The sequence below is a fragment of the Ischnura elegans genome, chromosome 4 (assembly GCF_921293095.1).
Source record: "Ischnura elegans chromosome 4, ioIscEleg1.1, whole genome shotgun sequence".
Lineage (NCBI taxonomy): Eukaryota > Metazoa > Arthropoda > Insecta > Odonata > Coenagrionidae > Ischnura > Ischnura elegans.
In genome coordinates, this window is record NC_060249.1 from 25,002,504 (window position 1) to 25,029,944 (window position 27,441).

At 37.9% G+C, this 27,441-nt stretch overlaps 1 protein-coding gene across 1 annotated transcript in view; it reads right to left on the bottom strand.

Annotated features, from left to right (window-relative positions):
• The window catches only part of LOC124157163, a 373,770-nt gene that overhangs the window by 62,921 nt on the left and 283,408 nt on the right, over window positions 1-27,441 (bottom strand). Inside the window, exon 6 of the mRNA XM_046531680.1 lies at window positions 3,030-3,141. The gene's annotated coding sequence lies outside the window, so the exon portion shown is untranslated. The remainder of the gene's footprint in view (window positions 1-3,029; window positions 3,142-27,441) is intronic.

Here is a 27,441-nt window from a genome sequence, read left to right on the forward strand (position 1 = left end):
ATATTCTGGAGATGTTAGCGGAATATAATAGTGAATAATAAAGTCTGGCCTTCCATACTCCAGGAAAACCTCCTCAGTAAATGATTTGTACGCATCATCTAAGGGAAAAATCATCTATCTACCATCTTTAAAATTATTTAATTTAAGGAAAGATTCCTTCGTAATGACATTAAAAAATCTGGGTAAAGCCAAGCCAGAAAACGGATGATTGATGGTGTATTGCTCAGCTAAATTAGGCCATATATCGGGTGACTAGTTTTAGTTTACGAGTCATCATTTGCCGAACTTAGGACTAGATGGGTATGGCTAGAAAATTTTGAAAATATCCTGCCATTTTATATGAGCCTATAAGACAGTCATACATCTTGGAGGTGATAGTGATACTGGATGGGAGTGTGAGATTAAAACCAGTCTTTAGAGCTGTGTGCAGTTTGAGGAAAACTTTAAAATCATATGCGCGTGCTTTCGTTTCAATTTTTGGCTCTTCTATTCATTGTTGGAGAGAGCAGGAATAATAAAAATGTTAATCGTTCGAATTTGAATTTCAGGTCGATTTTCGAAACTGTGTCACGCCTTGCGCTGCGATACGTTTCATCCCATGCATAATCTATCGCCTAGCAGGATTTTCCCCGCAAGAAAAAGGTTAGTTCCGAATGCATCCTGGTTATGAAGACGGTCGAAGTGCATGCTAAAATGCGAATAATTTTATTTCCGTTTTGATCCACTGCATTTACGACTCCGAAGGCGGCAACCTTATTTCAGGCGAGGCGTTTTCTACTTTGCATTTAGGTTACCGCGCGCGGGCAGATAGCTGCTTGTGAATCTCTAGAATGCAGCGCAAGTCGAATACGTGCGCGCACAAACTTCGCCGGAGAGACCTTTAGCAGCTGGAGAAAAACCGAGTGTGGCACGTTCATGGTGACCGTCTGGCCGAGGTGAAGTGCAGTTTGGATGCCGCGGTTGCGCGCGCAATATCATAATGGTGAATTCAAACGAGGTTGAATTGGTTTATGCCCCGCATTTTATGGGGTGTGCGGGAAATTTTCTTTCTCGAGCAGATTCATATATTTGTACGCTTGCTGAAATATAATAGGAAAGTGTGAAACTGGAACAGGGGTTTCTCCTTTCATATGAGGCTCTTATTTCTCTCCACTCCTTGTTGCACCATCGCGATTCCGTTGCCGTTGAAAATCTACCTTCGAATAAGCTTAAATGTATTCATTTTTCAGTACCTAAAATTTTATTTTAAGTAGAGTGAGGGTTTTATTTTTTCATAATAAACGCAGGTAAGGCCAGTTACCTGACGATGAACAACTTCCGACAAAGTTATATACTTCATTTCGTCTCTGGCGAAGGAAATTTTATTTAACGTGGGGAATGCATTAAACGCTAATTTGGTAATGTTCATCTATTAAATGTAGTTCGGTTATATAAAGTACAACTAGATTACCAAGCTCGTTATGCTTGTAATTTTTAATGAATGTTTTTGCAAATAGCTAACTTTTTTGAGCTCGGGATGATTTCTTTTGTTCATGGAGATGTATCACGTTCGATCAAATATGCTTGGTGATATGTCTCGTGGACATTTAAAATAACAATCAGGATGCGAAAATACTTTTGTGCGCTCCCGAAAAACATAATTCTCCCCCAAAACAACTCATATAATTCCCCATTTCAAAGCAGTCTCGCTCCTGGAAAGAAATAAATATGTTTCCGTCATAAAAGGCATCGAAGGCGCGTTATTTTTTATAGCCTCTTCCGCCATCCCACGATATTATTTCACTTCCTTTCCAGTTGCCATGGCATCAAAACCTTCGGAAAAAAGGGAGGAAGGCCGACGATGAAGACGAAAGGGAGCCGGGTGTAGTGTTTTCCACTCGGGAACGGAAACAAGACGAGAAGTGGAGTAAGAGGGACGTTAGTTGTGAATTGACGGGAGGAAAGGAGGGTGGGGGGAGGGAATTTCATACTAAAGGATAGGGGAGGGGGTTGTGATGAGGGAAAAGGATGCTAGATGGCGTTGGGGAGGTGGAGGGGGAGGCAGAAGGGAAAATCATCGTCATTCGTTTCCGTTTCAATAGAGACCTTCGGAATTGAAGGTTTCCATGACGACGGGAATAAAAGGATACGGAGGAGGAAGTATAACAGGGAGGGGGTGGGGGCATGGAACTGCGAAAATGGAACAATCTCTCAGGGGGGTCGGAAACAGAAAAATATAATGCCGATATTAAGTGCATTTATATAGTTATCATTCCCTTCATGGGCGAAGAATTTAGGCATCAATCTCGTTTAAATTTTTTGGGGCAGAGGAATTCTTTTTGTCGTTTCCTTAACTTTAAATTAATTTCCTAGCTATTAGTTATTATCGATTCTTATCGCTTCAGGGATCATAAAGTATGAAACGCAATAGAAAGTATTTTAGGAGGCAGAAAATGTGGATGATAAGACACTAGTACTATGCCATATCCCAGTGCGAGCGAAACGACCTGTCACCGAAACGCATCATATTCTTATTTTTTAATCAAGTTTATTAATTAAGAAACTGTCCGAATCAATTATTAGCAATTGCTGGTGGGGAGTTTTACTAAAGTTTGATGTTCATTTTGGGGACGACTACTTGTATATTCTGTAAGGTATGAGATTACATAGGACAACGTGCTTATTTCTTTTAATCGCTTCTTACCAGTAGCTGTATTGTCCGCAATGTGTAATTTGCTGCTTACTTCTCCAATAAGAATCGCATCCATATCAATAGAAAACTGCAAATTTATAACCGTAGAAAATCAATTATTTGGTATGATATGCACCGATTAATGAATTTAATGCACATTCCTTTACCCTCTTCATCCCTATTACAGACACAATTAGCCAGTGCTGTTAAGATTCATGTGTGTAAACATAACTTTCTCGCTTTTATATTCTGTTATTGTCTCATACAATTACCTTAAACTAAAATTCCAGGAAAATGGGGAATTTAAATTGAAATGTCGACGAAATGCGCGTTAATGGAATGCAATGTCATTTCTTACCTTTATTTTTGTGCCAAACAGCGAAACGTTCTGTCGAAAACTCCGACTGTCAATCAGAACGGCTCGGGGACACAGCAGACTATTTTTGAGTTGATATCATTTAGCGTGGAACCTGAAAGAATAATTGAGGTATTTATTAAACTGAAACTGATTTATCTACGTATCTACATAGATGAATGGATTTGTCCAACATATATCGTTACTTGACATTATCTCAACTTGCAATGCGAATTATCCTATTTTTATAGAATAATGATTTAAAAAATTGTGAATACGTTATTGAGGTTTAAAATATTATGGATAATAATTCATCAACCTTCATCAATACCTTTGACATAATTTTATTTTATATCGTCCAGCGTTGGTACAAAAACATTGCAATGGAACAACATTAGTGAAATTACATTTACTACATTATAATATTAATTCCCTAAACTAGATCAATAACTTTTCCCCATAATTAATGAAATTATATAGTGTTCAAGAATAGAAGCATAAATGTTTCTCTCAAATCATTTCTTTCATATCAAAGTCCATTTCTTTTTTCAAAGTTTCTTTCATATCATTATTTATTTTTCAACTTTAACATTTGATTCAGCTACAATTTAAACATTTCCATTCCCCGATGTGTTAGAATACTTTAATTTACCATAAAATTTGTTCATTTTTTGGCTTCATCGGCTGCTTTATTTATAATTGCTGAACTTTCAGACCTTATGAGGAGGGTAGTACGGGAAAAAAAAAGAATTGAATAATCCATAAAAAATGAAGACTAAAGAAATTCGAATCAACAACCATCTCATTGTTTCAAATGATTGACTTCGGCGCTAAAAGGATCGACTGATCCTCTGATGAGCTTTATTTCGGACGTGAATCACGTTCCGGCTTTTGGAATTAAAGGCCGCCGCCTTTCAAGGATCAAACTTTTGAGATGAACAGCATGAAGTAGAGGAGCGGCGAAGTTCTCTTGCAAGTTTAGAAATTGGATGGCGGAAAAGGGATGAAATGTATGGAGGGTTGAAAGGGCAAGGTTGACGAGAAGTAGGGCGGAGAGGGTGTGTGTTCGGAGGAAATGGCGGAGATCCTTGATTTAAAGGATAAACGGTTTAGGAGCGGCTGAGATAAAGGCGGGAGGGTGTTTTGGGAACTTCGAGGGAGTTTTTGCGGTGAAATATTGACATCGACTTGCTTATGGTTGCTGTGCGTGCGTTGCTGTGTGTGATTTTTATCAGTGGCTCCTTTTCGTTTGTTTGAATATGGGTATGTTGTGGGAAGCACAAAAACTCGAGCAGTTCGAGTAATTCTACTCTTTCAGCAGCATCTATAATTCCAGGTCTCACCGAAGCGAAAAATAATGAAGGATATTTTGCTGAGCGGATAAATAGAGTGATTCGTTTCCCCTCTGATTCATAAAGAACTACAATAAATGATTTTCGTAATTTTGTGTAAGCATTTGCCTTTTATACGTAGAAGGCTGGTGTCCTAACACACCCTGCCTTGTCTTCGATTATTTCAGATTTTCATCTCAGATAAGGAATGCATCAATGCTAGAAAATATGGAACCCACGGTTGACATACCAGAAGCGCATTTGAAAATAATGCCCATTAAAAAGGAAAAAAAAATGTGAAAATAAATGCTTGGGTAATGCTTCCATAGAGAGGTGGACTAATAATCTCAAATTGCTGCTCTAGTGCACATAGATAAGTTTAATTGCATACTTGGCTTTTGAGGCCACGGAACAACGCGTATTTTCTGAGAAATCTGTTTGGGAACTAGATGAATGCTGAAAGAAGAATGAATCAGTGGCGTGTAAAATACATAAACTTCGGTTGTAATGAAACCTGATGGAATCAGTCATGCGCATCAAGAAAATAAACCTGATAAATTTGTGAACTAAGTTTCACGCGATTAATGGAATATTTATCCTTGTCTGTATTTTATTCCCCATACAGATTTTAATTACTTTTCTGGTTCCTCATTAAAAGCTCAGGATTACTATGATAATATGTTAAATTATTTATTTTGTTTGCTCATAGTGTGGCTTTTATGATTAGAATCAAAGCATTCTCTTGGGTGGTGTAGTGTAAGAAATGCGAAATTAATCCTGAAAATAGAGTATTTTTCTCATCAGATAACATTTGGTTGGCAGACTGCGTGTTTTGTTTCCTTGCACCGTTTGCCTCCACGGCACAGTACGCGGTCGAATTCGCTGTAAAGACAGCGAATGTGGGACGCAAAGTTAGCCAAGCGTCAAATTAGGAAGTGCATTCGTGCATGGTGTGCGGAATGATAATTTCCACATTTACGGTAGACGTAGCTCAGATTAGGTATTAACCCTTTATTGGAAGTCAGCGGAACAGTAAACACTGAAAAATCCCCACATCGTTTCAAATTCTTTAAAAAAAAATGTGTTATGGTATTATGTTGATTAAACCGTGGCGCTTGGTCAATTACCAGAATGGTTGAAAGCGCCAAGCAATCACTCCAAAGGTGGGAATGCGCGGAATGAGGAGATCGGAGGCTCCCAGAAATGGACCAGTCCCATTATTAAAGGGGATTAGATAGGCAGATAGGATTTTGCGAGGATATTGCCGCGTACCCCATTATGTTCATTGACTGGTAGCAAATCACGATTTCGCCGTAGTAACTGCGTGCTATAACAGTTTTCCCTGTGGGAGGTAACCAGATTGCTATAAACAGAGTGATTGCTTGTCACATGTTGTTTACCTCTAGAATTTAATGCATTATTTTTGTCATAATCAGCAGTGAATATAGCCCATGTTACGTTCAAATCAGGAAGTTTCTAGTCGAAGCAAGTTGAAATACGGGAATTTAATTGGCAAAGAGATGCTTGGCAAGCCCTACTTTGGATCGATAGATTTAGTGATGTTCAGTTGTAGTTACAAATCTTGGAAAGCATTTGCTGTTGCTTTGGGTAAATTTATATTTCTGATATTGAATATTTTGTTGTGTTGTTGTCAAAACATTTTACTCTTCTGAGTTGTGATTTCTTTAAAACATTGAAAAAAAATATATATATATTTTTTGGTATATTTTTTGCAACACTGATATTGAATATTTTCTTAAGTTGGTACTTAATTGTTTCTGAATTCTCTAATCTCGCTTCAATTTAGTCCAAAATAGATTGATATTTTAAATTTATGCTTTCCAACAATGTAATGTTTATGCTCTTGGAGTATAGGTCATGATAAATTAAACTCACATTTGGCCAACGTTTCGGAGATTTATTCTCCTTCCTCAGGGCTCTTAATTATAATGAATGTTTACAAAGAAAATAAATAAATTAATTAATTGGTTACAAAAATTTGAATACAATTGTGCAGTACAAATTCATTGGTAAATTAAAAATTGTGAACAGAATTAAACAACATACCTGTGATAGAAAAGTTTCGTTACTAGGCTAAACATGGTTACTTATAAATTTTGATTCATTTGTTAACAAATGGTATCTAAATTATACTAAACAATTTTAATTTCGATGAATTAAATAATAATAAATTTTGCTTAGGTGTTCGATGTCCGATCTTTTATTGCAACTGTTATTTGATTTTGATATGTAAACCATTTCTTTAAATAATCTTATACTTTTAATCTTATTTTTATGCTTTCCTTCCATCACGTATTGGAGTAATTCTGGTCTATCACATCTGCAAGATTGAAGTTTTATGTTGGTAATTTCGATCGGTTCGCCATGTCCATTTGTCTTGAAGAGCTTCATTATCAAGCTATAAACATTACCTTTTACTTGCTTTCTTATTTGATGATTATTTGAAGTTGTATATTTGCAATTGAATTATGCTGTAATTTATGTTGCTCTCCGTAAGACTACGTAGTCAATATTTATTCATGCTGTTGTAATGAGTATTTATGAATTGCTATCCCTGACTGGTAATTGTTTTGTGTTTTATCACTGAATGTCACAAATGAAAACATCTGCAAAGGTCCACGCCAATATTTACGTTTTCAAAGAAAAATTTCAGCCTCTTTTACAAGGTCGTCATGATGCCAAAAGCATTAGAAACTCGACTGGAGACCTAACTTACGATAATTGATGATTGAAATATAATTAAACTCTGTGTGTCAGGTATCTCGCTCAATTCATCATTGTCCTCGATTTGAGTCACGTTCGGAGAGTCCGAGGGCTTTAGGTCGCGGATCGCGGAGCGTAGTATGCGCGGGAAGGTTAGTCGCCTTGAATACGAGAAGGGGAAAATGGAAATATGAGATCTATCGGGTGATGGGGTTTAGAGGTTGAGGGTTAGGAAGGAAAGGGGTTGGTAGAAATACTGAAACAATGAATTTTTATTAATGTCCTAGGAAAAGAGCGCGACGTAAAGAAATTACTTATCGTATTCTTCTCAGGAACAATGAAAAATCAATTTTAAAAAATGTTCAATTTTTTTAATACGAAAAATATAATTTTTAAGCTTTAAGGAAATCATAGTGGACACTTAAAAGAATAGTTTGTTTTGACATCACCAAAAAAGAAAAATGGTAAACAAAACTTAAACCAAGGCCTTCAAATGGCAATATAATCTTTCATTAAAGGATTGAAGGGATTGTGATGATGTGATGTTTATCGTTGGGGAATTCCAGCATCTAGAAGCGGTGAGTATGGAGACAGAGAAATGAGGAAGGGAGAGGCGGAGTCGTTGGTCTTCATCTTCCGTCTAGAGACTTGAGGAATTACGACGTCGCTTTTAAAAACTTTTGATCTCCCGTCCCCCCCACCCCCTCGCCTCATTCCTCAAATCCCTAAAGGGCCCGTGTGGAGTGCGATCTTCCTCTTCCCTCTCTCCCTCTACTTTTATCTCTCTCTTTCTCTCTCTCTCTCCTTCTTCCTTTCTCATCTTCCTTCCCTCCCACTGCACCGTCTGCCAGCTCTCCATTTAATGAGCCTTTTTGCAGAAGATGGAAGCAGTTGGGATGAGGGGGTGCCATGGGAAGTGGCTGGAGCTTTGAGGAGGGTATACCTCCCGCGACCTTCTCTGGAGCGTGTCCTTTCCTAATTCGGGCTCAAATGAAGGTTTACTTATATTCCTGTAACTATTTGTTCGCTGAAGTTTCATCTCTTTTTATATTTCCGTACAAATTATTCTTAATAAAGGATTCAAACTATCTGGATGCTTGGTGAAAAAAGACGTACTTAACAATGTTTATTAACAGTGTCATAGACATCCTTTGTTAGAGGTCCCAATCCGAATTCTACAGACAACGACTGCGATACGCCCAAGCCAAATAAATTTTCCTTGTCACCCTTATGAATAGTGTTTTGATCTACAATTTTGATTGGAAATAGCAATGCGCCAATTAGTAAGGGATACGAGTTTTTTTTCCTTAAATATGGTTTATATATGAACCCCGTGGTTAACCCTTCACAACCCAATGTTGCTTCTAAGCAACATCAAAAATGTTTAAAATTTCAGCTCTATTTAGGAGATATCTAAACTAAATATTATTTTGTAGTGTAACATTTAATGACGAAATATTTAGCTGCCAGGATAATTATCATTGATTGTAATATTTTCAAGTTTTCAAAATGAAAAATCTTGAAATTTGATTTCTCCCAGAAACAGCTCTGGGTTAGAAAGGGTTAACCTAGCTAATTACATCAATTTTATACTGTTATAATTCCACTGTATTGTCTTTCGTATTCGTGTTGTAACTTTTTTTTTGTTTAAAAAATGAGCTTTGTTTTCTGAAATCTTGTATATTGAAATCACTTGAATCTCGTCTAAAAAATTATAATGAATCGTGGAGGTTTTGTTAATTTTAAACACTTATAAAGACATGTTTCATTCATTACGTTTTGCGATGGAATGGAGATGACTGCAGATTATTATTTTCCTGGGAGTCAGCTCTCGTCTCCCTTGGTGTATCGATGAATGAGGTGACTCCGTGCGCCGATGTGAATTCGCGGTTTAATGAGGAGTCCAGAGAAAATGAACGACAGCGGGAATCCACCTTGGGAACTCTGGGGAAATCGAGGAGCTTTTAATGAAGCATTGCCGCATGATTCGCCCGAGCGTTATTCGCGCGTGGAATTCATTCGTTTCCTTCATGTAACAAGGTCGCCACTTTAGCTTCTACTAATGTGTTATAGCCTGTATATTTTTTTAATACGAAGAATTTAGCAGCTTCCTTTATCAGTAAAGCACAATTGTTTCATATTACTCTGCTTTTAAAAATAACAATCGGAGTTAATTTGAATTCATAACGGGCGCCCAAACAATGGAGAAAAAGGTCGCAATCATTTTGTCGATTGATCAGGCGGAACGAATATCGGAAAAGTATCGTATTCCTCACGATTACAGTGGGAAAGTTGGGGCTAGGTATCGAGTTTTTTTTCGACGGGCATAGTCTGCAGGAGCAACACTTTAGTATCATCTTTTCACTATTACCCCCATAATATTTGTGCCATCTAATTGTTGATAGTTATGGTGCATGTTAGATGAAAACCTCTTTACTCAATTTAGGTGTTCATTGATGCTAATAACTATTAATAAGCTTTCGTACCCGCTCAGGTAGCAATATTGCATATCATTCGAATGTATGTTTTAAAATAATTTTTATGGCATTAAATGCAATAAAAATATCATTATTTATTCAAATTATTTTCTTTGGCACTAAACGTAGCAGAAATGCATGTGTAACATTATTAATTTTTTTAGTCATGAATTTATATTCTTTATGGGAACACTTCATAGTCTTCTGTTTAGACGTCAAGTTATCTACATACTACCTCTCAAGACGCCTAAAATGCGAGTGGCAGGGGGTGTTAGGACAACAGCCATTTACACATAAAAAAGAGATGCTCCAACGAAATAACGACTATCATTTATCAAAGTAGGGGAGACCGGGGCACGTTGGCCATAGGGGCAGGATGGCCCAGTCGAGTTAATTCATACAATAGACACTAAATCGAGCTAGGAATCTATCAGAAGGTTGGTAGCACACTTCCCCTTTCTCCACAACACCATTATGACTGGCGGAGCAGTTTTTGACAAGTTGTAGCGATTAATTGTATTTGCGCGCGTTTCAGTAAAATTCTACTCCCAGGTTAAATGTGTGTTATTTAAGTTTTGATCAATTTGGGTCCGATAGTTGAGTACTATAATTAAAGCTCATAGTTTAAGGATAACTTCTGTGTGGCATACAATCTGATTTGCTTCAGTAAGTTTTGTAACGAATAGAATTTATTGTAAACACGGCGATGGGGCAGGTTGGCCCAGCGACGACGGGGCACGTTGGCCACCCGGGCCAACATGCCCCGTCCTATGCATTTCTTCGTCAAATATGGCCTAATTTTGAATAGACGGTCACTTCCATCATCAATTGAGCTTTCATTCAGGTGTAAATGACTTAATATTGTTTCAAATCGGTTACAATGCATGCTTGCCAACAAGAGTGTGGGGAAGTAACATTTGTTAAGTTTTGTTACCTTTTTGGACCAACACATACGTTTATTAGGGTATTTATCGTAGCATGACATTAGCATTACATGTCATATTAGCTAATTTTACCATGTCATACGTTCCTCCTTCTCCAAAGCTAGATTAAAATTTTTCTGGTTAGCATATATGTCACTGTTTATGCAAATGTGCTTAAGCAGTTCATCAGAGAAAAATGAAAAAAAGTCAAGTGGACTTACGTATTTGATTACCTCTTCAGTAGGAAGAATTGGATTACAATTTAAATTGAGCTCGAAAGCTGGATTACCCCTTCCTCACTTACATGGATTATTTTCTGTTACATTTGAGGGTAAGCTTGCATCAATAGTCAACTCCAGAGGTTCCGCTGGGTCTGCGATTAGTTCTTTGGGAGCGTTGGCTTGCGTCTGAACTAATTAGACACAAATACTCAATTAAATTCACAGAGGCTACTAAAATATAAGCGCAGTGGTGAAGACAGACATCTATTTCAACGTAACATAGTATCACAATGCAACGCATGTCAACTAGAGCTAAAAAAATATAAATAAAATACGCGCGTCCGATATGGGAAGATGAAGATTCACTGTGCCTGAAGTGTACCTTTTTCGACGGTCCGCCTGGAGCACAATGTATTTAGTGCACAAATTGCAAGCATTGTGCTCATTAGACATGTGTGAACAATGAAATCCGCGTACTATTTCACAAGAGCAATAATTGTGCTGATCCTTTGCATCTGGACAGTCACAAAAGTTAACTGGTTTGTATTAGCACGCCAGAAATCCTAATAATTTAAAGCTTTCCCGTTGTTTCAGTAAAATGGTTACATATATTGAAATATATTTCTTGATAACTATTAGTTTTATTTTGATTTCCCTAAATCATACTAGTTCAGCTTATCAAAAAATACATGGGCCAACGTGCCCCAGCCGCTGGGCTAACTTGCCCCGATGTAGGGGCAGATTGGCCCACCTGTCATATGCCCAGTATTTATTTATTTTTTAAAATTTATAACTCATATATTCAAGTTTAATTATTTCCATCCAGATTTAGAAAGACTGTTCTATAATTTAGCAATAATTTCATAAAGTTAACTATGCATAAATAAAAAATATTTAAAAATGTAAAAAAATCGGGCCAACGTGCCCCGGTCTCCCCCTACTGTATGGTTCGGGGGTAAAACAAATTCCCATATCAATCCGTTCGGCAAAATATTTATCGCTAATTTTATCGCTTCCGTTGGACCTGGAAATATAGTGGGGCTCTAATATTATGTTCTCCTTGTTGCTCTTAAAGAAATCCATTTTGTTTAAGCAATCTGAACCTAGCGCGCAGCCTCCGAGTCCCCAGCGGCTCCCAGCATAATTCGCTTGACAACTGGGATACGCCGTCTGTACGCCCGCAGCAATAATCGCGTCATCGCGTGATATAACTATTAAAAGGCCTTTTTAAATACTATGTGTGGAAAAGTATGTAATTTTGTATGGATGGAACACCTCACTCCTGAGCTGGAGTGAAACAGCGATTTTTTCTCGAATATGCACGAAACGCAAGGCAACTTGTAAGCATCGCATTCTTCCGTGATCGACTAAAAATCATGCCTCCGTAACGGTGGCATCAACAACAGTGGTTCGGTTTTTCGAAGAGCAGAGAAGAGAAAATGCTGTAGAAAATACTCGCTCATAATTGTGGTGCTCATTTCCGCTATTCATAATTATTTTCAAATTTTACTCACTGACTTGAGTGTCAACTCCCCTATCTATCCAGCGTAATTTTCTGTAGCTTTAGTTTCTTTACGATGTCAAGTGCGGTTCCACTAACCCGAACACGTTTAATCCGTAGAACCCCTAATTCAAAGAGCCTTGAGACAACTTTTTTCAAAGAAAGTTAACGTTTTTATTTACAGTGCAGTTCCTTTTTTTTAATATTTAGGCCTTAAACACGGTGCTATAATTCCTTAATGTACATTTTTTAGTATAGTACATAATATAAACCATAAACTAGTGCAATATTCAATGCTGTATGCTGTAAATGAGGAGTGACGGCTGCCGATCGTCCCAGGCGAGCTTATGAGTAGAAGAAGGTGTAGGGCGAGTGCAGTCTTGTCCAGTTACACGATCCTATGCACTGCGTACGCTTGTGATTCGTTCTTCCGTTTCAAACGGTTTTTAAAATCATTATTTCGGACATTTGAACAATGAAGTAATTCTAACAGGGTTCGGTTCCAATTACCTTGGATTAGCAGGACTCCACCGTGATTGCCTACTACCGGTCAAGTTAAAAAAAAGTATGCACTTCAAATTTCCCTATGAACTATAGTAGTCCTCAACATCATGTCAAGCCTCAATAACAGGTCACGCCGATCGTAAATTGGGTTTTGTCAAAAGAATATTAGGAAAGTGCTACGACTAAGTGAGAGAAATTAGCTACTTACCTGCTTCTCCCTCGTTAGACCCCATTTAGAATACGCTTCCAGTGTTTGGGACCCTCATGAAATAGGCTTAATAACAGAGTTAGACCTCGTGCAGAGAACAGCTGCCAGGTACGTGTAAAATCGTTACGATAGCCTTGATAGCTCTCCATCAGACCGTAGATTGAAAAACAGACTAAACCTTTTAGATAAATTCAAGGGCAGTGTCTTCTCTGGCAAAGTTTACAATATCTTACGAACGCCAAGATACTATGGAAGATCAGATCATATAAATAAAATAAGAGAGATGAACTGTAGAACAGACAGATTCAGAATGTCTTTTTTCCACGATAAATAAGAGATTATAACGGCAGCGTTAGAACTCACAAATAGATTAGATGACTTTTTAGTGTAGCCTACTAACTTATGTATATTTTAATGCATGTTTCCGAATTTCATTATTATTTCTAACAGCATGTGGTAGTATAAATTTTTAAGTATGCGTAACGTCTTTTGGACCGTGTGGTGTGCATGTTGGAATCCAATTATATGCTGCATGCTGGTGATTGATCACCCCTTGCCAAACACCCTGGAGGTGGCTCGGAGGGTATTATGTAGATTTATATTTAGACCATCGCCCCTGAGCGTTAAAAAATATAGTTCCCCGTGCATGAACTGAGCAGTCGTCGTGTTTGGCTCCCTCGACGTCTTTCCGCTTCTTTTGCACCCTAATATTCCCGAGGAAGAAGCAAAGGCCCATGGAAAGTGAAGAGAAGGGTGAGGATGGAGTTTATAGAAAGAGGAAAAATATGATGAAAATGGAGAATAAGATGGCGGCGAGAGAGTGGTATGGACGGAAACTGCGCTTGCCAAACTTATGCTCAACCCCCGCTAATTTATCTCTCTTGCGGTGATACATCCCTAACTCCGCCCTCCATCCCAGGGAAAGGCTTTCGCGACTTGGCTGCCGTTTTCTTTTTTTTACTCTTGGAAAAGACGTTCCTATTCTCACCGCTCATTTAAAGTTTCTCCATTTCTACGGGCAATAATATAAACTGCGCGCGACGCTGTGTGCTTTGAGGCAACTCAACCGTTTTCGTCAGGAAATAAAAATAAGACCAACTTCTTTCCGGCATGAGCAACTCATCTGTGGCTTACCTTTCTTCCTTTGCTATTTCGGAAGCATCGTCACCAACCTACCTTTATTAAGTTTTTTTTTATGTATTTTAGTCTATTCGAAAAAATAAAGATTCAGCGGTTGCCATTGTTATCACGAATGCTTGGTACAGTTATTTTCAGTGCCAATTTTGTCTTTGGCTTGCGTAGTTGTTCGCACACCACCATTATTAAGTATTTCTAATTTTGCTTGTTTGAGGTAAAGAGGATTTTAATTGGAGCTAATTGATGTAAATATAAAGGAGAATATTAAAAATTGTCTTCATTGATATTTCAGCCACTCAATGGTACCTTCGCTTCTGCAAAAGGCCTTTTTCATCATAATAAAATGTAAGTAATATTTAACTTTTATAATTACACATAGGATTGGTTATTCTAAAATTTGTTGGTAAAGGTTCGCGGTCGAAATTTTTATTATTACCGCGTAATAATTATTATTATCATTACAAAATTATCTGTGGGGGGAAGAGAAAAATCAGTGTTTTGTGTATGTCTCTAGATAAGTAGGAATGACGTTTTATCGCCGACTGAACAAATTCTCACAAAATGCTGGTTTGGTCCTGGATTATTTGAATTCGATCGCATTTCACATCACACAAAATTATGTGGATTCAATCCTATTTCAGATATTGACATTGGTGGGTGCAATCTTTTCCCAAAACTTTTCATGGGCCAGGGGGGAATTTGAGTCTTCATATGGGTTGAAATGAGTCATTGGTCATATTTACAACTACCTTGAAAAAGTGTTGAAAGCGTGTATGCGTTATTTTAGATGTTTATTTCTCCGTTGACGTACCTAGCTATCAACATAGAAAAATAAGCTATTTTAACGTTATTTGGAGTCATCAATTGGAGGGTTGATATGATTTTTATTGTTTTTATAATGTGATCCATTGTAAACTAATTAGTTAATACACCTCTAATGGGAAGGTGAGGAGCGTGTTGGAAATAAAATTTGAATGCCAAGCCCAGAGGTACCAACTCACATCTTCATTACTGATGAAGTCATTTTTTTGCCATGGTTTCATTATTTTTCGAATGCGATCCATTGCAAACTAATTAGTTACTTTTATTCTGATTGGAAGGTGAGAAGCGTCTTGGCAATAAAATTTGAATGCTAAGTCCACAGGTACCAACCCACGTCTTCATTACCGATGAAGTCATTTTTTCGCCATGAATGCCAGATTGAGGACAAAAAGAAAATATCAATAAAAAAGAAAAATAGGATGAGTTCTTTCGAATGCAAATCCAAGAGCCGATGCACGGTAATGAATCTTACATCATTCAGAAGCTGGGAGTCGTATGGCCTTCGTTTTATCCTTTCATGAGCCACCAGGTGTTCCTGCATAAAACATGGCCTTACTAGTGTTGCACCTCATCAGATCGTGACGAAGTTATGCATCTCAAGTTCGGATTTGTTGACTCGATAAAGCGTGACTCACTGACTCAGGGACATGAATGATGCACGATGTTTGCTGTCTGAGAGGACTAAGGTCAAGGAAATTGCTGTATTTCCGTCACTATTTATTTTGTGCAACAATCTATAGATACGTAATGGTTTGCCCATTATTACCTGGACGATGCTAGGCAACGCTTTATTCCGAAGCTAGCTGACTTTGACCGTGGGAAATTGATCAATGGTGGTTACCGAGAATGCTCCAAGTGATTCATCTAATGATGACGGAAAGTCTTAGTAGTCGCTGATACCTTGACCAACACTATCGACGAAAAGCAATGAAAATTTGCGCATTTTGCTCATTATTAAGATGACTTATTGAAGATGATAAATGTGTTAGGATTTCTCCTTTTGCCCGTATCCCAATATTTAATCATGTTATAACGACCATGGATAAGATTTTGGAAGTTGTATTTATTTAAATGGTTAACATGGTTGGCTGGGAAGGGTGAGGAAGAGAAGCTAGAAGTTGATTATGCTTAGAATGAAAAAAGTAGAGCTTGTTGTGAAACTAATTCAGTCTATTTGTCGGGAAAGCACCAGGTCTTTCTAACATCATTCATATTTATTTTATACTTGAGCTCATTAAAGCCATCTGGTGATATTCTCAACAGAGGGCCAAGAAAAAAACAAAGATTTCTCTCAGCTTTAAAGAAAGACTTTCCTTCACGGTTCGGATTATTTAGAGCGATCTTAGGGAATAGGCTGCAATTTGAGAAAAAAACAATTCTTTCCGTAAAAAATATTTATCGTTAAATATGGTATAGCAGTGCTGGAGAGGAAAACAAAATTCCAGTCGGTACTAAAACGGTAATACAAGAGTTTTATTGCGATCGCAGCAGCTGCTATCCCGATTGGCGTATCATTTTATAGCCCCCTTCTGACTGATGTTTCCCTGTTATGTGTATGCGATATTTCCAGAAATTCAGCTGTGGAGAGGACGGTGAATATTGTGCGCAGTTAAAGTAATATTTTTCTCCGGGACAGTGTTCCAAAATGGAGAAGGTTGTGTTGTGTTCTCAAAAGCTAGGTAATGAATCGGTTAAAATAGAATCATTGAAAATTTTGAACATTCTGGTATTTCAATGAAAACCAACCAAAACTGAGTTGATCATGCATGGCATGTTCTCTTTTCCATGGCATGTCCAATTTTCCCTGCTAAAATCGATGATAAACTCATTTATGGGCGAGGCTCATGCTGTACGCATAAATTTTCCCCCAATAAAAACTTTCCGGGCTAAATTTTCCCCAGCTAGTGCGGTGAAAGATTTAGCATTGTCCCTGCAAATCATTTTAAAATTGAAAATACTCATTAGGTGTATGACTTTAAGCATACTCAATGCCAAATTAGTGGCTCATCATTAATGAATCATTAAAGATCAAGTTTTGAAATGTTAAAATCATACTGAAAACCCAATTAAGTAGGTGGGAGAAGGGTAAGTGATAAATCGATGTGTTCAAACTAATTCCATTTTTTGAATTGGCCAATATTGCAAACCATACATATTAAGGGCTTTTTGACTAAATGTGAGATGTATTAGAAACGGATGTTTATGATTATTTTTTCTTTTGAACATAGATGATAAAAAATGAATATGAAATGCCGATCTTTCATCTTTTGAACATAGATAATAAAAAATGAATTAAAATGCCGATCTTCCCCTGGCTTTCAGATTTATGACTCAGTTCAATTATTGACTAAAACTTTAAACAGTATAAAATTTTGATGAAAATAATAAGACACCCAGGAAAATTATTTCAAAGGTGCATGAGAGATCTGTTTCTTTGTACGTCTGTTTTAAAATTTAAATATATATGATTTCGGTCATCGGTTAGGATTCTGTTGATAAAAATAAATATTCATTAATCGCGATGATATTGTCATCGTAGTTAGGCGATTTATAAATCTTCAGACATGCTATACTACCAGTTGCAGGTTATACGACGCGACGGTCAGGTTTGAATTCTATAGCCTAGACATAGGCCGCTCAATTCCAGCACCACACTCAATCTTGAGTCCTCACTCTTCCTGGGTCTTTCAGACCGCAAAATCAAGTTGAAATCGATTTGAGAGCTCGCATTTTGGATACTTACCCAGCTCACTTGATCTTTAGCAGTGGTGGTAACGTTCAGTGGCTAAAATTTTGAAAATAATATAGTTTCCTAAGCTCTTGCTACGCATGATATTATTCTCATAAAAATAAGCATATATGGAGTACAATGTAACACGTGTAACTATTTTTACGACAGATATTTCAGTTAAAAAACGTGAGGCGACGGAACTTGGGACTCGGATTTAATTGGAAGTCAACATACCAAATGTGGAGTATAGTCAGAGCGAGCTTGGTGTCAGCATCAAGACGTAACGTTCTGGAATATGGCCTTCATTCCTCTTACAGTCGGAAAGCCATAATCTTGACCCAAAATATTCCGTAAAATGTGATTTTGCTCGGGTGCTCGTGGTGGACGGATGGCGTGGCTGACATGGGTGATTTCAGCAAAATTATACAGCTTGTACTTAGTTTTGGTAATGTTTCCTATGGGATAATTAGTTATCATCGTTGTTTTCTGTAATAATTTTGATTTTGAATATTTCTACTTTTAATAGATATTGATTGAAAATTCCTCTCGATCAATCATGGCGTGCGAAGTTCACACAGGGTAGTAAGTGACAATCGGGAGATCCAGGTTCGAATCCCGGCTAAGTGAAATATTTTTTCATGGCGAACTTCATCCTTTGTTGTATTTAACTTTGCACCCGTGCGCGTGACTGCGTACAAAGTCACTTGTTCCTGCAGTGCTTTGAAATTCGTCGTCGCAGACCAGCGACAAAATAAGGGTTTTTTCACCCCGACAGTGGCTTAGTAAACACGACCCTCGCCACATTTGCCACAGTGTGGACTTCTGACGTCAAAATTTTGTTCGGTAAAACTCATCCCGAAGTTCGCTCTTGGCTTGGTGGTGGGACTGGTTAATTCGCCTGACTGGAAATGGGGAGATCCGGGTTCCAATCCCGGCTAAGTCAAATATTTTTTCATGGTGAACTTCATCCTTTGGTGTATTTAGAGTTTTGGTATGAATAACTTCAGCATTCCGTAATAGGGTTTTTTCCTATTTTCTTATTGCTTAAATCGAAAGATTATTACTCCTGGAGTACGTATTTCACGCTTTTAGATTATTAATGACGATCTCTACTTTTCGCGATTCAATGGAAAGTGAAAATTTTCAAGCGTGCGAAAACGCGACGGCTAAGTATAAATTCTAGGAAAAGCCCGTGTGACGTCTGGCTGTTGCTGTGTGAGACCACCTGGGTGCGAGGCAATGAACGCCGCCGATGCAGACTGCTTGCTGCCGAGCATGGCGGTAGCGTAGAGTACCCTGCTAGCCGGTAGCGCTTGGCTTAAATAAGGATTAATAATACCTTATCAAACGAAGGAAACTTTCCGATCATAGGCAATTTTAATAGGTGATTATTAAGAGATGTTTCCCTGAGATCTGTGCCTCATGCATACATTGGTAATCTCAGACGATGTAAAACTCCTATCTACTCCTATAGCATCTAGGTCCCTGTGACGTCACGTGTAGTGGCAGCGCATGGGCGCCAATCTGGCCTTTTTCAAATGAGGTTAAAATTGACCATTAACATTCGTCTAAACTGGAATTTCTAAAACCAAATAATTTGTATACTATGAATATGGTGGATAACGAGTCGAAATTAATGCCTTTCGCTTTCTTTGATGAAGGAAACTCCCTATAGTTACAATGAAATTCTATTGTATGAGTTGAATTCTAAAAGGTTCTCCTAAAGCGTCGCCCCAATTGCTCCACCGGTGTTATCTCTATGCAGGCACTGGAATGGCATCACCGTCTCTGTGGTATCATATGAGAAAAAAATTCGGCAACAATATTCCTCCAGTCCTGGGGCAAGCTTCTATCGTGGATTGTCCCGATTGCAGGCTCAATGACGCTCCGCACGCGAAAGGACTTCATCAGCGACGAAACCTACATCGGGATAAATTCATGCATCCCGCCGCCGTAGGTATCCGCTACATCCATGTCACCCGCCTCTCCACACGAGGCGAGGCAAATCCTTCTTCCTCCCGGAAGTAATATATAGATTCCCGGCTTTCGTCTCGGATTTGCGTGCTCGCGTGACAGGTGAGGGATTTTGAGCGCTTTTGATCCTTCTGCCATCGCTTGTGTTATGTTAGGCTCTTGGGGGTAGGGAGGATAGGCGGGCAGAGGGATTATATCCAGCGCAGTGCGGGAAGTATACTTGACCGGCCGAGTTGCCCGCTCGCTCATCTGATGGATTACGTGTTATGCGGATGAAGCGAATGGCGAAACCGCGACATTTGCGAACGATTCCTCCTCCCACTCCGCGCCGAAATATTTTGGCTCCTCGGCCTGTATTTCATGCGAAAGCCATAAGTCATGATCCGGGGACCACCGATGCGCGGTAGCATTTCATCTGTCAACTTGACCATAAAGCCCGCCCTTCACCGCAGGTTGCGTTTCCAACAATCGAGGTCAAATGCTTATTTGCATCGTCGCGTCGGTCCCCGCTGTGGCACCTCACTCGAGCGGCGTTTATTATTTCTATTTCCGCCGCGTCGGTGTCTCCACGATGAACTTTGGATAAGGTTGGGAAGTGAAAAGTTTGACGCAAAAGGCTTAACGCTTTGCGGGAAACAAAAGCGTGTTTCATTCGCGAGGAAATCCTACGCGGTTTTGAATATTTGCGAATAGCAAGTCCTCTCTATCTGCTTACTGGCTCTGTCGACACTTTGTTTTGTCGGTGGTTCGGGAAGATGACAGGCGTTTGAGGTGATACTCCTCTCTAAAGATTGCTCGGGAGGTTGGAACATTTATTGCGAAGCATAAATATAAGGGTCAACATCTTTCGTAGTACTATGTAACCGTAGGTTGCTGTTGATATTGGGAAAAGGGGAAAGGCCTCAGGTCAGTTATCGCAGAATTCATCATATTTCCACAGTTAAGTGTAGCTTTGATTTTAAAGAATTAGAAGCGACGAACAGGTTTTAGCCATACTATTTTTCGGCTGGTAGGTTTGTTAACGTCGAAGCATTTTGAAGATCAAAAGAATTATCTTGAATAAATGTAAACTTTGTATTTTCTACAAAAAATAGTTATCTACGACCACAATTTCGCCTTATGGCGTTATCCTCAGTTGTTGACTGAAAAATGTCCTCTTACATAAACAAATTAATGTAAAGGAACATTGTACTGCATTATGCGACTGACGGTTACCCCCTGACGTCGAATTAATGGGTGTTGGTAAATAAATTTGATGGGGAAAATACAAAATTTTATGTTATTCAAGATAAGTTCCACTAACAATAAGTGACGACTGTTCCAGTTATAAGAAAAGGATGATGCTGGGAAACATATCTAAGACGCTGATTTAATTAGTTATCGATAGCGTAGATTTAATTTTACTGCCTCACACTGATTAATTACATAAAAATTCTCAAAAAATATCATCTCCACAGCAGCGCCCATCATCATATCTTATCATTAACCTTTAACTTCGTTGGGATTAGTCCTACGAATCCATTCATTTGTTAGTTGCCAATAATAATATATCTTTATTTACGTATTCATCAATTTTCGTGATCGCAAGGAATGGTAACATTTTGATTTTGTCCTCCGTGGTCATGGTAATGAAAATTAACTGCAACCCTGCCTTAGTGTGCCTCTGCAAGGGGTCAAACTATTCGCGGAATATTCCTGAGTTACAACCACCCTACCTATTCTTGAAGCACTCAAGCCTTCTAAGTTTGGCTTTTATGAACGCCAGTGTATATGCTCCGGAACTTGAGTGTTTATTTGGCAAAGAATGCCGTGCGTGGCCACATTTTCATTTCCCAGAGGCCCGTCAGCGCTCTTACCTTTAAGGTTTTTGGACGAAGTTTGTTGACCCTTTGAGCGTTGAGAGACGTATACGGGATCTCGTGTCCACGGGCGTAAAACTTTCGGCAAATATTTGCGTCGCAGCAACATTTTTCGCGCGGCGCCGAGTGTTACGGAGGATTTTAAAAGGTCGGCGAGGATCGGCGGATGGAATGCGTGCACACGCGTGATGGAATCTCTAGAGCTCCGAGTTTTGAGGAACTTCCACGAGGGACTTCGAATGTTTACCTGAGGTTTTCTCACTCTTTCTCTTCCCCCTTGTTCATAATCTACATCCACGCATGTAATTATAAATAGTTGAAGCTACAACTTACTGGAAGTTCATTTTCATCTAGAATTTTTTTTCTAATTTTAAAGAAAGAGAACCACACACAGCATACAGTTCCCATTTTATAGTGGCCAGGTAACAATAAGGACGAAGAAGAAATACAACAAGTAGAAAACAATAATTAAATTTCCAAAAACAAAAGGACAACAAGAATCTGCAGGTACAGCCTACTTCCGTGACAGATAGGATAGGGAAAGGCTTATGAAAGATTTCAATGGTAGTGCAAAGGGATCGATGGAAAATACATATTTTTCACTATATCCGATTCCGTTGCACTAATTGTAGTTCAGGTATGATGCCTTAGAACCCTAACTTGACGACTTGTTTTTACGGATTATGTACGGTGTACTCTACACTGAAGGGTATACGACGTGACAATATTATTCGGCCGCATCATGAAACATGTGTATCTGATGAAAATTACTGTTGAAGGAGGAAGCGAAGAACGCAGGGGTTGGCCGAAGATTAGTTAAATAGAGCAATTGATGAAAGATGTAAGGCAGAATAATTATGCTGACGGTGAAAAGAAGCCGATGGGAGAATTGAGTGGAGAGCTGCTTAGAATCAAACTTAGGTTTGATGACTGTTGATGAATGATGCTTTTGAGCTGAAAATTTCTTGATCTAAATGATTTTATAAGATTTATTAGTACCTATGCATGATATAAAAGATCGAATAGAAAGGAAAATCTTAGTACACGCTATTTCTGCAGTTCTTAAAGCAATTATATAAAAAGATAATGTATGAGTTTACCGCTTAACTTTGACGCACTGAGTGACAATATTAAGTATTTAGGCAGTGGAGAAACCCTCTTGATACTTTCAGCACAAAATTTTAAATTTCCAGGCTTAAAAATATCAAACTATTCCTTGTGGATGGCGATCCAAGGATGAAACGTAAATTAAATTGTTGAATTAATTAATTTATACTTTCCTGCTTAATTTTTTTATGTTTTTCGTGCGAAAATCGCATGGCAAAATATTGCCCCTTTTCCCTGAAACGCATGCAAATACTTGGATGGAAAGTTTTTTTTTCGTAGAAATGGTGATGTAAAATGAAGTTAGTATGACGGGGAATAAAGAAGGCGCTGCCAAAGCAAGTGCAAGCTACCACGGAGAGTTCTCCGACCTATTCAGTCTTCCGTGTGTCTGTGTTCTCCCATGTTCTACATTACCAATTTTACAATTAGAAGGTATCCCCTGAAATTATTTCCTTTATTGAGAATGATTTCTTGATTGCTTTCGCTATCCGGCGCTATAAAAATTTGAAGATGCAATTATAATATAGGCAATATCGGTATCGAAAAATAGGCAATATCGGTATCGAAATATAGGCAATACTGGTTTCGAAATGTTATTTGTAACCGCAAAAAGTAAGCATCTAGATGTATATTCGATTAAGTTTGCTTTGCTTTGAAATTTAAATTAACATCACATCTTGGTATAACAAATGTGTATAAATAATTCTCAGGATTCACACTTTAGACCTACATTGTCATATCTGAGAATAGTTTCGCTGTATTACTTCGTTGAAAGTTTTATATACTGAGCTCTTCACAAGTAATTACCAAGAATGATGACCTTCACAATGATTCGTAAAGACTTGAATCACGGATCGGTGAATTAAAAACTTTCTGAGGAACATTAGTATTCCAAATTATTCCCCAATATCAAGGAATATTGATTGTCACCTCATGATTTTGTGGAAAATTGTAAAACAAATTCTTTCTCTATCCGTTCTGAATATAGGTCTGGCTTAACACTAGAGCCTGTTCAATACGAATTAATATCATTCGTGCGTTCGAAGCGAATTACTAAACGAATTTGCGTGACCTTCTCCAACTGGAAGCGACAGCATTCCTTTTTCTGTGTTTAAGCGTTGAAACTGTGCTATCGCATTCACCAAGGCGTATTCTATAGGGATGTAGGCTTGACCCAATTCCCGTCGAGTCTTCTTATTTATTTGTTTGAGCGTGTGTAACTGTAGGTGGTTGCATCCCAGGCAGCATTTGACATTTATTTTCCAAAGCATTTTATTGATACAAAAGAATGATGTTGTATAAAAGGTTTTGACGCGTTCGACGGGAGAAAAAAACTCCAGCTTTGAAAAATGTCCCCTTTGCAAAAAGAAAACACTGTTATGCAGGGCAAGCTGTGGTGCCGTGTATGAATGGTGAATGCTGAGCTTAAAAACATTTTTCAGTTGCATTTCTAACGTTAAATGTGGGGAGATGCCCAAATAAAACTGAAAACCATGAAATATTGAGTGGTTCACTAAAGAAAAGATCCTCTTGTTTTATCCAATTAACCAAGAAAATACTTATTCCTTCTACCAACCGGATGACTGAGAGAAGTATTAAATATCGTGAATTTCAAATGACAGGGCGTTAACTTATTAGATTATCTTATTAGATTAGATATATTGAATGCATTTCATGTCCTCTTAGCTTTTACCTTTTGCACAGGACTGGCCTTTCCGAATATTTTAAGAATGTACTGTAATTTTCATTTGTATTTTAAAAAATATTCTCTGGGATATCACAAAGGGTTCTTGGTTTTATATAATGCGTTTTACTGTGGGTATTATATAGAATATGGTGACGAATGTACACTGTATTCTTGAATAAAAATTACCGATATTGTTTTCTATGGTATTCTTGTCTAATATATCATAATATTTTAAATATAAATATTTTTATTCATTGAATTGTATATTATTTACCAAAATTTTAATAGCCCACTCAAATTTGACCAGGTGTTTGCCCCGATTTCGACTAAAGTTGGCAAATATCTCGATTATATAACGAAAACACCAGTCTTTTTGTAATACGTAATACGGTTAGCAGGATACTGGAAAGTTGTAAACTACAATTCCACGAAAGCATCTTCCCATTAGTCGTCTTATCTCCGGAAATAAGGAACATATAATAGCATGCAACGTCTAATTTTTAATATATTGAATTGAAGAAGAATAGAGGAATTGATTGTGTTAATGAATTTAACAATTTAACATTATGTATGCCAAATTAAAATTTTCAAATCGATTTTTGACGATATACTTGAGTTACACCTTCAATTTTTCTCATTTATATGTATCTTATAATTGTTGTTAGGGTTATGACTTTTTGAATTTTTGTACAAAATTTGATTTCCTGTTTCATAAAAGGATGAAATTTCGCCCAAACATACTGCTAGAAGTCCTATCTTTGTTCTTTTTATCAAAAGTCATCCCCAAAAAGAAATTACTATACAATATATTATAAAACCCTCCTCCACAAGTTAAAAGAATTTGGTTGGGGTAATGTTTCATTTAAGAAAGAAAAATAATTTTGAGTGAAGGTATAACGTTCGCCTCCGCATATTCGAATTAGGAATCATGACTCCATTCATAAGGAAATGCGTACAATGGCTCATTTCTACGGCCTTTGCTGAATTTCTGAAATGAAATTGATGCGTTATTTTGCTAAATTAAAAAAAAACTGTAAAGTTAATCAAAAATTTAAAATTTCAAAGCGATTTTTTACGATTTTCCTCATATAATCCTGCTATCCCATTTTCCTCGCTTTCCCTTCTCTAAGCCGTGTTTTCTCGAGACTCATACTCGGAGTCGTGATCATGTCCAAGCCTAGAAGAATCCCGTGCGCTCGAAAGCTCTTGGAGGCGAGCCAATGAGGAGAAGGATGGTTGTACAAAGCAATCAGGGGCACGTGAAAACGCCCAGAAAAATCCCTTGAACGGAAACTCCGGCACGTTTTGGCAAAATGAGAAAAATTCGCATTAAACCGGCGAGAGCGAAGACTTAGTCCCGACGTGAAGGGTTTTTCAACTCGGCCTCTCCCTCTGATTTTCAGATATTGGCATGGGGAAATTTTTTTCCACGCATCAAGAGTAGCGTGAAGCGATGGGGATAAAATGTTTCAAGTCCGTGTCCTTCATATTCAATGCATGCATCGATTTATTGTCTTCCCTAACAATTTTTTTCCATGTCTTTGAACTCCACCTTTATTTTGCTGCCCAAGTTTTTGTTTTCTTCTCCCAACAAATATATTTGCATTCAAATTTTTTTCGCGGTAGAATATTTTTTCCTTTGAGTTTTATTTTCATTTTAGTTTTTCACAATTTTCGCTCTGTGAAAAGTAACAGAAAAATAGATAATTATTTTGTTGGGTATGAAGGTAATGGTCTTGGTCACATACTTTGCCTTAATTTGTTTAGCAGTTCGTCAAGAAATTCTACGTGGTAGTATATATTTTTCTTTGAGTTTTTTCTTACTTTTTAGTTTTTTCGCAATTGTTGCTCTGTGAAAAGTAACAGGGAAATAGACAATCATTTTCGAAAAAGGCTATTCTGGCTTCCAGCCGGGTGGTCTCCCTAAATTGCAGAATGGAGGGAGACCACCCGGCTGGAAGCCCGAATAGCCTTTTTTGAATATATTCGCCGGGAAAGCATCAGATTTGACAATCATTTTATTGAATACGAAAGTAATGGTCTTGGCCATGGTTTGTGAGTTAAAATGTTGCGCATTTTTACGTTTGTCACCTGTTTATCATAAGATGAGAGGGGTAAACGATATAAGCTACTTTAATAAACTTCATTGTCATTATTAGTCAGCTAGCTGTCGTCAAGTAAAATAAATATTACCTCGCTTTATATTAGTGAGAGCCTTTTCTTTCGCCGAATTATAATTTAATTTTAATGAAGGATTTCAAAATTGACACCTTTAATTTTTAATTATATTTTTAAATTAATTATTGTCAAGTGAATAACTATATCAGTTGAGTTTTCGCTCATTTATATGAAGTTACAGCTACCGTCATTGCACTAAAATGACGCAGGGATGATATGGAGTGTTGTAAATTTTTTCTTCTGTGTACAGTTTCAAGTTTTTGGGCACTGAATTATCTGCATGCATTCGTTCCTGTATCTGTTCCATATGTTGTTGAACTCCACCGGATAAGTGCAAGCTAGAAAAATCTATGCAGCCAAGGCCAATGGAAAATTTATTTGTCTATATGAGTGAGTCGGCAACTCAAAATCGAGGGAAAGTCTCAAATGGTGTCTAGTTCTTCCTTTTTGGTTTTGCATCTTTCAAGTATTATTTGTATTATCAGGAATAAAGTTATTGTTATTGCTGATGATAAAAAAAATAGACCAATGGAGGGGATGTGTCATGGATTCGATGGAACGGATTCGGAAGAAGGAGCGAGACGCGGATCTGGCCCGTGGAAGACGTATTTCAGTCAAGTTTTTGCGTCCTTGCAGAGAAAGTGGCTTGTTATTCAAATCGCCCCATTCTCCGTCGCCATTATCCCGTGGGAGTGATGGAAGGGGCGCGTAATTACACAGTCTGGAAGCGTATTCCCTGCAGCTGAAGCCCCTCTTCGCCCGGAGGATAATGAGAAGGCGTCCGTGGGAACCAGTACGGTCAGACGATCATTTTAATTTAGTGACGGTCTTTTAATAATGGCACCAATCTCCATGTCAGTCTGGGAAACTCGGGAGTTTTTCAAGGTTGAATAGGGGTCAACGCAAAAATGTTTTCCTCTACTTGTTTTGCTATATTAGTTAAAGTGAGAAATAAATAAATATATATATAAGAAATAGAAAGAGCGAGATTTCTTTGTGTATTGTATTTTATATTTTCGCTTTTTTGTGAA